At 40.2% G+C, this 9,681-nt stretch overlaps 1 protein-coding gene across 1 annotated transcript in view; it reads right to left on the bottom strand.

Annotated features, from left to right (window-relative positions):
- LOC103175790 overlaps positions 1–7,514 on the bottom strand; it is a 41,287-nt gene extending 33,773 nt beyond the window's left edge. The window contains exon 1 of the mRNA XM_042341416.1: positions 7,379–7,514. The gene's annotated coding sequence lies outside the window, so the exon portion shown is untranslated. The remainder of the gene's footprint in view (positions 1–7,378) is intronic.
- Positions 7,515–9,681: the final 2,167 nt, after the last annotated feature.

Consider the following 9,681-nt stretch of genomic DNA (forward strand, 5'->3'; position numbering starts at 1 on the left):
CTAATTGACTCGAAACTCTGCTAACCATATCCTCACCCATATCAAACTCTGCACACCCATCATTCCAGTTCTTAGCAGCCTCCACTGCCTCTCTATTGCAGAATGGATCCATTTCAAGATCCTTACACTCACTTACAAATCAATTCATGCCCTAGCACCTCCTTACCTCTTCGACCTGCTCAAACTCACTCATACCCACATCGCTCAACCCACTCTGGTCTTTTGCATGCTCCTTATACCCTGTACTCCACCATCAGCAAATGAGATTTTTTTCATGCACAGAGCAGTTATGATATGGAATATAATAATCCTAATAATCCTTGCATTTGATATAGCGCCTTGTCACTTAGAATCATAGAATTATACAACACAGAAGGAGGTTATTCGACTAATCGTATCTGTGCCAGCTCTTTTAAAAGAACTATCCAAATCAATCCCACTCCTCCACTCTCTCCCCATAACCCTGCAAGTTGTCCTCCCCAAATAATTATCTACTTCTCTTTTAAAAGCTGTTTAAGCTTCCACCACCCTTTCAGGCAATGCATTCCAGATGTGAAGAACTCTGTGTGAAAAAATTCTTCACCTGTTTCTTTGAACAACTATTTTAAATCGATGTCCTCAGGTCACCGACCCACCTGCCAGTGGAAATAATTTCTCCTTGTTTACCTTATCGAATCGCTTCATAATTTTGAAAATTTCATTTAAATCTCCTCTTAACCTTCTCTCCTCCAAGGAGAATAATCCTAGCTTCTCTAGCCTCTCCTGATAACTGAAGTCCCTCATTCCTGGTACCATCCTGGTAAATATCCTTTGCATCCTCTCCAATGCCTTAATATCCTTTGTAATAATAATAATAATTCTTGCATTTGATATAGTACTTTACACGTCTTCTAGACATCTCAAAGCGCTTCACAGAATATACTGTAAAGTGAATTGATTATATTTTCAGGTGAAATGCAGCAGTCAATTGAAGTGACCAATTTTATTTTTTTCTTCAGGGATGATTATCCGGCATGCGGAGTAAGGAAACTTGCCCAAGGTTTCGCCCCACCGGGAATCAAACCCACGTCCTCTCCCTTGCGAAGCGAGTGCTCTAACCACTGAGCTACAGGACTCCACATCCTTCCTGAAGTGTGGTGCCCAGAACTGGACACAGTACTCTAGATGAGGCCTAACTTCTTCAAGATGTCTCAAAGCGCTTCAGAGAATATACTGTAAAGTGAGTTGACTGCATATTTTGTGGGCGAAACAAGGCAACCAACTATGCACAGCAGTATCCCACAAACAGTCGTGGATATAGTGACCAAATTATTATTATTATTTTTTGGGGGAGGAATTATTATTCCTGGAAAAGTGATCCACCAATCGACTAACAACCGGGTTCCTACTCACTGCTAGGTAAACAGAGGCATGTCGAGTAAGGAAACTTGCCCAACGTTTTGTCCTGTCAGGAGCAGTGGTTGAGGTTGAATCTATACTAGTTTCAAAAGGTCACTAGATAAATATCAACCATGAACTCAAAGTCCCAATGTGGGACTTGAACCCACAACTCCAACAATGAGCTTCAAATAAGACCTCATCAGCATATCCTCAGCTCCACCGTAATACCGACAAAAATGGAACCTATCGGAATCCCATTTTTATTTTCAGAGCTTGCTGCATAAATTCATGGAATAACAACCTTACTCTTTCAATATCACTATGGAAACTAACAACCTAACCAAATCATTTCCATGTAAATGCACCTAAAAGACCTCTTCCACTTCTACAACTCTTCCCCCCTCTCCTCAACCTCAATATGGGATGGGCGCTTGAAGCATTTTAGGCCAAATCTGGATGCTACCTGTCTTCAGAAAATCTGAAATTCAGAGGGAGTATTTCAAAGACATTTTAGCCTTGTTCTTTAAATAAGGAACAAAACGTCTTCGGTAATACACCACTGAAATTTTGAACCTCACTGTGTTCCCAGATAATTCCAGATAACGGTGAGAAGTGTGACGTGAACAGGTGATGAAAGGCTGCAAAATAATCTTTGAAATCTCAATAAATGTGAATCAAATGGTATTTATAATTATAATAATAATCCTTGGATTTGATATAACGCCTTATCACGTTGATGAGACGCCTCAAAGCTCTTCATACGATATACTGTAAAGTGGATTGACTGTATATACTATGGCAAAACTGTGAATCCACATTGGAGACCGAGGGGTGAAAATGCAACATTTTGTAACAGATTTGAATTAATTGAGAGAGTTTCTCCCAGTGTCCTGGCCTACAAACAAAAAATGATCATTCACTTCATGGCTGTTTGTGGGATATTGCTGTTGGCAAATTAGCTGCTACATTTGCCCTCACATATGTAATCGTTACACTTCACAGTAAAATCCAATGAAACATTTTTGAGACATATCGATGACTTGATAAGACACTATACCAAATGCAAGAATTATTATTAATCAGCATATTATTCATTTCAGGTTAGATTAAAATAAGAAATTGAATCCAATTGAATCCAAGTCCTGTAGCTCAGTGGTTAGAGCACTCGCTTTGCAAGCGAGAGACCTGAGTTCAATTCCAGGCAGGGCGAAACCTCGGGCAAGTTTCCTTACTCCACACGCCTAATAATAATCCCTCCAAAACCAAAAACAATAATAAATTGGTCATTTTCAATCTACGACTGTTTGTGGGACAAATATACAGTCAATTCACTTTACAGTGTGTTCTGTGAAGCGCTTTGGGACGTCCTCCCGACGTGGAAAGCGCTATATCAAATGCAAGGATTATTATTATTATTATTATTATTATTGCTGTGCGCAATTGGCTGCCGCGTTCGCCCACAAATATACAGTCAATTCACTTTACAGTGTGTTCTGTGAAGCGCTTTGGGACGTCCTCCCAACGTGAAAAGCGCTATATCAAATGCAAGGATTATTATTATTATTATAAACGCAACCTCAGCTGCCAGTCAGTTTAATTGCACCAGTGAATATTTTTGTACTCTGCTTCAGCTGGCCTTGTGAAACCTCTGGTATATGTCCATCTTCTATTCACCTTTGCCTAAATATAGTTTGTACCATTCTGCCGGACAATTACATGCCTGTGAATGAGCTTTGCTACAAATAGCTCCGACTGTGCACAATGGTTATCAGCATTGTTAAAAATAAAGAGGCGGCTGAGTTTCTCCCAGAGTTGCAGAAATAAATGCACTGTGTGAAACAGAAAGTGCTGCACTGGGCTGAGACCAGGCCCAAGGTCATTTTGTTCCATTGCGGTTATTGAGCCAATGCACCTCATATTTTCTATTTGATAAGATCTTTTTCTTGCTTTCCTTGATAATGATCAGTTACATTTTCATCAGCGCTTCAGTCACTTAGGACTGTCATTGTCACCCACCTCTATTAGCCAGTATAATAACAGTAGCTTCACCGGCTAGTCTGAACCCCTGATTGTTTCCAACACATACTTTAGTTCACTGCCAGTATTGTTCCCTTTTTCTACTGTCATTTTCATTACTGCATCAATTTTCTTTCAAGATTAGTACTCACAATTTAGATAAGTCCACCCTCATTCATGCTGCAGGCTGCCACCACAAAGCTCATGGTATAACAAACGTTCTCTCTGGGTTGCGAACAAGGTTTTAGAAAACCAAAGGAGATAGTCAACCATCTGCGATCCCTAATTTCGATTAATGCTCTCCATGAGTTTGCAATAAATGGGTTCAGCTAGCATATAAATAAATGAAAAGCACAACAGCTGACAACGGCAGGTTATTGAAGTACAATTCTTCCAGGATACTTCAAGTGCACTTCAAATTCAATTGCATGAATGCTGCACCATTTCAAAACATCCTCCTTGTGATAACTATTATTATATTTCCAAGTTGAATTCCATGTGCCACCAGTTTTACAAGCCATTTAACCGTGTCAGCAGGTATTACCAAACGTAAAAATAAAATAATGGTAATCCTTGCATTTGATATAGTTGTGCCATACCACATTGTTATAATGCCTACAAAATATACAGTCACGATACTTTACAGTAAATCCTGTTAAGCGCTTTGAGACTTGATTTCAAGATCCTCATCCTCACCTACAAGGCCATTCACGGCCTTGCTCCCTCCTACCTCTCCAACCTACTATCCCCCTACCTACCTGCCCGTACCCTCCGTTCCTCTGGCTCTGATCTGCTCCACGTCCCCCGCCCCAACCGCCCTACCATCGGTGGTCGGGCCTTCAGCCTCTCAGCCCCCAGGCTCTGGAACTCCATCCCCCAGTGCCTTCGCCTTGCTTCCTCCCTTTCCTCCTTCAAGGCCGGTCTCAAAACCTTTCTCTTTGACCGTGCCTTCAGCTTCCCTCTCGACTCTCTTCCCCCTCCTCGCTCCCTCCCTTCCCTCCCCTCACCCTGACCATTTCCCCCCTCCTTGCTCCCTCCCTTCTCTCACCCTGACCATTTCCCCCCTGCTCGGGTCATGACCCAACTGTGCAGCGCCTTGGGACGTCCTCCTGACGTGAAAGGCGCTTTATAAATGGAATCTTGTTGTTGTTGTTGTTGAGACATTCTCCTGATGTGAAAGGATTATTATTATTATTACTAAACATCTCAAAGTACTTCACTGTATATGATTATAATTATTATTACTATTATTCGTACACAGCAATGCCCCACAAACAACCATGAAGCACATGTCCAATTAAATCTGTGGGATTGTTGGCCAGGAAACAGGGAGAATCTCTCTTCTCTTTTTGAATAATACCATGGGATCAACTTTCGTAATCTTAAACGTAAGTTAAAGATCCCATTGCATTATTCAAAAAGAGAAGAGTCTCTCCCAGTGTCCTGGACTGAACAGGTGGATGGGACTTTGGTTTAACATCTCATTCTATTTCATTCTCTAATGATATCGTGGAATCCTTAGCATAGTGGTTAGAGCACTCACCTGGCAAGCGAGAGGACCTGGGTTCAATTTCCAGGTGGAGGGAACTGTTAGGGAAGTTTCCTTACACCACACGCACACTTCTGTTTACCTAGCAGTAAGTAGGAACCCGCTTGTTAGTCGATTGGCAAATTGCTTTCCGGGGGTAATAATCCCTTCAAAAAAATAATCTGGACACTCAATCCACGACTGTTTGTGTGGGACACTGCTCTGCGCAATTGGCTGCCGCATTTTGCCTACAAAATACACAGTCAATTAACTTTAGTGTATATTCTGTGAAGCGCTTTGAGACATCTCAAACACGTGATAAGGCGCTATACCAAATGCAAGGATGATTATTATTAACCAGCAATATATTTTAGTATTAGCCTGATTATGTTGGTAGCACTCTCCCACATTGGGATATTAAACTCAAATCATTCTGACGGACACTCCAATGCCGCGGTGGATTAAGATGTGCTGCATTGTTGGAGGTACCATCCTTCAACTGACACTAAATTGAGATCCTATCTACCTGTTCGGTTAGATGTTACAGGTCTCATGGTATTATTTGAAAAGAGAATGGAGTTTTTCACTTCATGGGAGATGGCCAGGAGCAAATTGTTTGCTGTGTTTCACCTGCAAAATACAGTCATTACGTTTTGCAGTATATCCCGTGCAGCTCTCCCGACATAAAGGCCACTATTTCAAATGCAAGGATTATTTTTTTCACTACATTATCCTGTTTTTGTTGTTCCTGGAAACTAATATAAGTAATAATTTTTTTTATAGTGCCTATCATCTCAAAGGACTTCACAGTTAATTGCTGTCATGTTTGCAGGTAAATGCGGCGGCAGATTTGTGCACAACAAGATTGCATAAATAGCCATGAAGTGAATGTTCAATTTATCTTGAGGAATGTTGGCCAGGGCACCAAGAGAGTCTCCCTTGCTTTCTGAATAGTGCTTTGGGAACTTTAACATCGATCTAAACATACAGGTAGGGTGTCGATTTAATGTCTTTCCAAAATGTAACACTTCAAACAATGCACCTCTCTTCCAGCCTATGCTGTGTGTTCAAAAATTCTTAATATGGGGCTTGAACCCACAGTTTCTGACTGGGGGGGAGAGAGCTACCAACTTAACCAAACAAAAGTCTAACGTAGACAAATTATATTTTCAAAAGCTGAAAAACTCCAGTTATTAAAGGGTTACTCAGATACTACAAGAAATCTATATTGTGGAAACTCAGAGACACTTTCAATTCAGTTTCATCTTGGGAAAAAAAGCAATGAAAGATGCAGAAAACATATTTGTTCATTTTCTCATTCGTTTTCTATTTTGATGATTTTTTAGGACAAAAATTGTGCCAGGTCTCAGTGGAATTAACTTACAATGGTGACTTTTGTAGAAACGTCAATCCAAGTTTTCTAATCAGGTTAGCTTTCTACATAATAAAATACAGTATATTGCAGTAAACATGACAAATATTAACTTAGTACTGGCAGGACTATATTTTCTTTAAAGGTTTAGTTCTAGACCCTCTACATATATTATTTGAACTGTGGTAATGTTTTGCCAGCTGTATATACAACCCTTAACATAGAATGATAGAAAGTTTACAGTACAGAAGTAGAACATTCAGCCCAGTATTCTGTGCTGATGCTAACTCACCCACTGGAACTATCTACTTTAATCTCATTCCTGTGATATTTCCCTGGAGAATATAATATTTTCAAAATATATTTATCCCCCATGTTTTTGCTGTTGTGAACTCACCTTCAGAAGCAATATATAATAAGACATTCAACATTCTGACAACCTTCTGTGCAAAAAGAATCTGACTTGTGAAAATATGCAATTAGTACCTTTACTGACAATCAGTGAAAATAGTCTTTCTCTATTTATATCTTTATAATTATTCACAATTTGGAAATACTCCATTATGCCTCCCTTAATGTCGTCTACAAAATGCACAGTCACTGCACTTTACAGTAAATCCTGTGAAGCACTTTAAGATGTCTTCCCGACATGAGAAGAACTATATCAAACGCAAGGATTTTTTTTAACCTTGTCTGTCTTAACCAATGAAAACAGTCCCAACATTTCCAATCTTTCTGCAAAACTACAATGTACTGTCTCAACTCTTTTATTACCTCCAATGCATTTTCACTGTACCCTCTCCATAACTGTGAGGTGCTTTCAATAATGAAGTGCCCCAAACTCGATGCAGTGGTCTAAATATGGCCTAACAATGTGTTGTACAATTTAAACATTATCTTCTTGCAATCCCCCTATATTTAAAAACTTAGCATTCCACTGTGTTTTCTATGGTGTTGTATAGTTACACTCAACTTTAAGGACCTGTTAATCTATACCTCTAGGTCTCTGTTCCTGTCCTCCATTATAAATGTTATCTTAATTATAAAAAAATTCAAAGAGAATTTGGAATGCTAAAACTTACCTGAGACAGGTCCATCAAATTAGCTTTTACTCATTTTGATCTGTTAAGCAAAATATTTCCTTAAAACTATTTCTTATGATCGGTCAGGAGGAGTTAGGAGTAATTCATTCATGCTGTTTTAAGAATGATCTGCACACCCTGTAGTTTAAGCATCTTTGTCATTTCCTGTTTTCGTTTTGACCAACCTCCACTTACAAGCTGACTCAAACCACAGCAGTGTAACTCCCACATTATAGAACAAATGATTGCTACACAGGAAAGCCCAATTAAAAGACCCAATTACATTCCGCGAAACATTTTGCTACTGAAGACGCAAACTCAAGACAATAAAGCTTACACATAACCATCTAAGAACACCTCCAGTCAGTGAAAGTTACCAGTTTTTACAGCGCAAATACTCAGAAGGTTGTAAGTTCAAGCCCTACTTTGGGGAATTCGGCCCTTGAAGCCCACAACACCCAAAGCTATACCTACCAAATCATAGACTGTGGTGCACCCATTCTATCTCATGGGGAAAGTATTATCCAGCTACTTTCTGCATCCCAAAGGCAATTAGTCCAAATTGTATTTGTTTACATTTCCAATGATATTTAATATTTACATTTTAGAACTGAGGCATGGCTGATGTGATTAGCTTGTGGAGCCTGGTGTGGGAAAGGACGTGGGCTGCAGAGTTTTGGACAGCCTGCAGTTTGTGTAGATAAGAGCTCGGGAGTCCGGCAAGCAGAGAGTTGTGGTCAAGTGTGTGATTAATGCATGGATGAGACCGGAGTGGAGAGAAGGTTGCGTAGCAGAGGTTGGCAATGTTTTGGAGATAGGGAGAAGATGAACCAGTTGAGCTGTGCACAGATGTGGTGTTTAGAGAACAAATTAAACAATATAACAAAACATGAAATGAGAAAAACGCATTTTGCCCATCACTTCCCCCATTGTCCCCACAAGAAATACACTATCAGGAATTTCACTTCACACAGCAGTCCTGTAGAGTATTAGTTAGAGCATTCGCCTCGCAAGCAGGAGGACCTGGGTTCAATTCCCGGTCAGGGCGGAACCGCAGGAAAGTTTCCTTACTCCAAATGGCTCTGTTCACCTGGCAGTAAGTAGGAACCCGAGGGTAATAATCCTTTTAAAAATAAATAAAAATAATAATTTGGTCCCTCAAACCATGACTATTTGTGGGACACTGCTGTATGCAATTGGCTGTCGCTCTTCGCCCACAAAATATACAGTCAATTCACTTCACAGTATATTCTTTGAAGATTATAAAAAACCCTCTCAAACTATCCATTTCCAATTATACCAGCATTTTGACAAAAATGAAACATAGTGGATTATTTAAAAAATGCCCAAATCCTTCTTATAATTGCGATTGTTGTTGCGGTCATTTATTGAACCACAGGAGATTTCTGCTGTCACTCTGTGAGTGTTTGGAAGCTGGGTAAAGAGTCTCTCTGAAGAAAAGAATCATTGATTAAGGATGTGGTAGTGCGGTATTTAGAGGAGCACAATATAATTAGGCCAAGTCAACATGGCTTTACAAAAGGGAAGTCATGTTTGACAAATCTCATAGAGTTTTTTGAGGATATTTCCAGTAAACTAGATAAGGGTGAATCAGTGGATGTGGTCTATTTGGACTTCTAGAAGGCATTCGATAAGGTGCCTCATAAAAGGTTAGTCCAAAAGATAAGGGCCCATGGAATTGGGGGGAGCATATTAACGTGGATTGGGGAATGGTTAACGGGTAGGAAAAAAAGAGTAGGGATAAACGGGTCCTTTTCAGATTGGCGGGATGTGACTAGTGGAGTGCCACAAGGATCAGTCCTTGGGCCTCAGCTATTTACATCTACATCAACGATCATGATGAGGACATCAAAGTTAATATATCTAAATTCGCGGATGACACAAAACTAGGAGGAAGTGTCAACACGGAGGACGACATTAAAAAAATGCAGCGAGACATAGGTAGGTTAGGTGATTGGGCAGGTAGGTGGCAGATTAAGTAAAACGTAGGGAAGTGCAAAGTCATCCACCTAGGTAGCAAAAACAGTAGATCGGGTTATTTTTTAGAAGGGGAGAGATTGAATGTGTTCGCGTCCAGAGGGACTTGGGTGTCCAATCACAGAAAGTTAGTCTGCAGGTGCAGCAGCAATTAGGAAGGCGAACGGTATGTTAGCATTCATTATGAAAGGATTAGAGTATAAGAGTAGGGAAGTCTTGCTGCAACTGTATAGGGCCCTGGTGAGACCACACCTGGAATACTGTGTCCAGTTTTGGTCTCCTCATTTAAGGAAGGATGTACTTGC

This window comes from Callorhinchus milii, unplaced genomic scaffold (genome assembly GCF_018977255.1).
Source record: "Callorhinchus milii isolate IMCB2004 unplaced genomic scaffold, IMCB_Cmil_1.0 Scaffold1, whole genome shotgun sequence".
NCBI lineage: Eukaryota > Metazoa > Chordata > Chondrichthyes > Chimaeriformes > Callorhinchidae > Callorhinchus > Callorhinchus milii.